General features: G+C 46.0%; 1 long non-coding RNA gene across 4 annotated transcripts in view; it reads right to left on the minus strand.

The window, feature by feature from the left end:
• Positions 1-4,076, minus strand: part of LOC122557992 — a 53,805-nt gene that overhangs the window by 18,332 nt on the left and 31,397 nt on the right. For 3 of the 4 annotated variants that reach the window (XR_006314037.1, XR_006314001.1, XR_006314013.1), the window contains exon 3: positions 2,790-2,899. This is a non-coding gene — a long non-coding RNA (uncharacterized LOC122557992). Of the gene's footprint in view, positions 1-704; positions 864-2,789; positions 2,900-4,076 lie in introns of all 4 variants that reach the window. The other variant, XR_006314031.1, reaches the window with a different exon arrangement.

The following is a 4,076-nucleotide window of genomic DNA, read 5'->3' on the forward strand; positions in this document are numbered from 1 at the left end:
AAACGTCGATTCTCCTGCTCCTTGGATGCTGCCTGACCTGCTGTGCTTTTCCAGCAATACATTTTTCAGCTCTGATCTCCAGCATCTGCAGTCCTCACTTTCCCCATGTGCATCCAACATACTCTTATACAATTACACCATGGCATTTCCCACGTGGGGTGTAATGCTATGAGAACCAGCATTTGGAAGGAATGGTGGTGGAAGGGCATGAGCAGAGATATAGCTCGATTCTGTCACCATTCTGTGACGTGCGCCCAGCACAACCCAGGCAGGCCCATTACAATTAGAATGGGGCACCAAAAGGGGTCCTGGGAGCATTTACAGATAGAGTTTATGGGACCTCTTCTCAAATCCCACAGGAAGACGTATTGCCTTGTGATTATTGACCAATTCACTAGGTGGGTCCAGGCCTACCTTACCTGGAACTGCTCAGCTAACACTGTTGCAAGGATTTTAGCTGAGTAGGTGATTCCAAGGTGGGGGGGGGAAACGGGGGTTGCTGTCCCAGATCGACTCTGACCAGGGGACCCATTTTACTGGAAGATTTATAAAAACCATATGTCAGCTGATGGGCATTAAACAGAAATCTCACAAACTCTACCATTCACAAAGTTCTGGCATGGTGGAGCAAATGAACAGAACTCTTAAACCCGCCCTTGCTAAGGCCACGCAGACCTCTGACAAAAGTTGGACTGAGGTCCTACCTGCTATACCCATGCAACTCCGCTTCACCACAACCCGGTCAATTGGTCGACCCCTTATGAGTTGATGTCAGGTAGGGCAATGCAACTGCCCGAGACCATCACCATGTTGGCATTCTCCGTGATAGACTACGTCGCTATGTGCTTGAACTGAGCGCCTATCTGAAGGAGATGCAGAAAACAGTCAGGGAGAAACGGTGGGGGGGGGGGGGGGGGCGGGATGAACAGAAACAATTAGAGGATTGTCTGGAGGTCAATCAGCGAATGGTAAGGTTATGGTTAAGACTCCACCCGCTAAACCTGGCTTCTCCCCTAAGTGGAATGGTCCCTATTAGGTTATCATTAGCGGTGGCAAATGTGCCTGTATTGACACATAAGGGAAGGGGGTCTGGAAATACTGGTCACAACTGAAGAAATATACAGACACTGGTTTGTATATTTGTATATAATCCTCACCCTCTGCTTTCTTTTCAGACTGGCTCCTCACGCAGCCTACTGATGTCATTTGTGTGTGAACAGTTGTTGTAAACGGACCAAGAGCGTGGGCTGTTGAGCGCGGGCGATATAGTCTTTGGACTATTTTAAAACTCTGGGATATTTCTGTGTATTTTTGCCTTTGCTTTTTGTCTAGTTGCCACTGTGGGGGGGGGGGGGGGAGCAGCAAAGGAATTGTGCCTACTTCGGTTCACTGGAGTAGGCACAGGTTACAAGTTAATACTTACCTATACATGTCCTATATGCACGCGCAGCAAAATAATATCTCTAAATGGTGGGTCTGTGCTCGAAATCCCTGCACACTCTAGTGGGGGGATTCCCCTGAGACCCATTCCATTTAATAAATCAGAAATGGTGGAATGGTGGTTGGACCAGGACCTATCCTCACAATTATCCATTGGGGGGTGATGGGGTAGGTCTGACAGAGAATCTCACGAATCATTCATGCGAGGCCCTGACCAGACCATTTATGTTGCCAATAATAAGGTTACCTGGAAGACCGCAGATTATAATATACAAAACTATAAAAGTTGGGGTTCCAGTCTCACAACAATGTTTCGCATACACCCCTGGCTCTGTTCCTCACGAACATCACAGGTGAAGGGACGCCCACGGGGATTATTTGTTATAAATGTCAGGGTCGAATGCCGGAACCAGCAAATGTTCCCATTCCCTGCTCCTTACCCCGTCTGGACACTGATCGTTTCTGTCTGGAAGTATTCTGAGCCTTAACGTTGTCAACGTGACTACAGATAAAATGTTTAAAACCATTTGGACTGCAATTCAGACTGATTACCCGAGGATTTACAATGGGACTTATTTTGTCTGTGGTCTCAAGGCTTTGCCTATATGGTGCCTTTTGTTTTCCATTACAGTTCCCTCTGCCTTTATCCCAACCTACATCTACTTCAATCCAAATGGTCCATCACTGAGATTGTGCGATTCTTTATGATCGCCTTCCATGCCTATGGGATTACTAAGGCTGCTAGGGAACTGATCAATATGGCCTCAACCTTGGAAAGGCTGGCCAATGAGACTGCAGCTGTTAGCACAGCCATCTCCGAGGTGTCGGCTGAGGTCATGGCCACTCGTACTGTCGAGTTGCAGAACCATTTGGCCCTTGACTATTTCTTAGCGGCACAAGGTGGCACCTGTGCTGTTATTGGCCCCGAGTGCTGCACGTACATTCTGGATGCCTCGGACAACATAACTAATCGAGCGGGTCACATCCGCTTGGAGGCTGATAAGATCCAGCAGGAAGGGAAACAGGTCCATGATTATAATCCCCTGGGGTGGCTAAGATGGCTACAAGGCGGATATTGAGGTTCATACTTTTTGCATGCCTTCATCATGTTCAGTGTTATTGTCATCGCTTGTTGTGTTCTTATGGCTGCCCTTAACTCATGTTTTAAAGTTTTGACAGCGAGAATTATGCCGAGTGCTAGCCTCCACTTTGAGTCACCTGGGGGTCACCCCCCTTTCTGGCCCCACTGATGATTCCTGGATGTAGACGGTCTGTTTGTCACACTCCCATATGTCTCAGATCACAAGGGGGAACTGGAGACAGAAATTAACTAAAGAAGAAATACTTACAGAACACAATAGCGTGGTATGCTGCTCCCGGAAACAGCGATCTCTGCGTGCACATGCACAGGACACAAGAAACCGTCTACCGTCATCTGGACTATTAAAAACTGCTGTACCTGTTGTTTGGGAACAGATGATGTGGTCAAGTCCTGCAGTTAAGGTCAGAATCACACTGTCCCTCCCAAAGCTTTTGATTTAATAAATTTGATTGACTTGCTTCGAAATTTGAGTTTTACTAATTTTACTACGACGCAAAGTTTATGGGGAAAAGGAATAAAGAACAGATTGAGGATTATCAAATTAGCCATAATTTAACTGAATGGTGGAACCGACATTATGCTGAATGGCCTGCTTCCATAATGTATGGATCCTATGATTTTAATTTGATGCACATTGTTAACAAATGATTCCTAGTAAAAGTAAAAGGGGACAAGTAACAGGATAGGTTAGAGTCAGCATGGATTTATGAAGGGGAAATCATGCTTGATGAATCTTCTGGAATTTTTTGAGAATGTAATTCTGAAGATGGATGAGGGAGATCCAGTAGATGTAGTGTACCTGGATTTTCAGAAAGCTTTTGATAAAGTCCCACTTGGAGGTTAGTGAGCAAAATTAGGGCACATGGTATTGGGGGCAAAGTACTAACTTGGATTGAAAGTTGGTTGGCTGACAGGAAACAAAGAGTAGTGATAAACGGCTCCATTTCGGAATGGCAGGCAGTGACCAGTGGGGTACCGTAGGCAGAGTGCAGGGACCGCAGCTTTTTACAATATATATTAATGATATAGAAGACGGTATTAGCAATAACATTAGCAAATTTGCTGAGGATACTAAGCTGGGTGGTAGGGTGAAATGTGAGGAGGATGTTAGGAGATTACAGGGTGACCTGGACAGGTTAGGTGAGTGGTCAGATGCATGGCAAATGCAGTTTAATGTGAATAAATGTATGGTTATCCACTTTGGTGGCAAGAACAGGAAGGCAGATTACTACCTAAATGGAATCAATTTAGGTAAAGGGGCAGTACAAAGAGATCTGGGTGTTCTTGTACACCAGTCAATGAAGGTAAGCATGCAGATACAGCAGGTAGTGAAGAAGGCTAATAGCATGCTGGCCATCATAACAAGAGGGATTGAGTATAGAAGCAAAGAGGGAGCATGCGATGTTGACCAACACCCTGGAGTTGTTCAGGGAGAGGTGGGCGCCGCAGGGAGTGGAGTGCATTATTTCTCCCTCCAACTCTATTTTGATTTAGTCCCTACCCTCCCCTTCACTGTTTTGATCACACAGCACTG

Source organism: Chiloscyllium plagiosum, chromosome 1 (assembly GCF_004010195.1).
Source record: "Chiloscyllium plagiosum isolate BGI_BamShark_2017 chromosome 1, ASM401019v2, whole genome shotgun sequence".
NCBI classification, from domain to species: Eukaryota; Metazoa; Chordata; class Chondrichthyes; order Orectolobiformes; family Hemiscylliidae; genus Chiloscyllium; species Chiloscyllium plagiosum.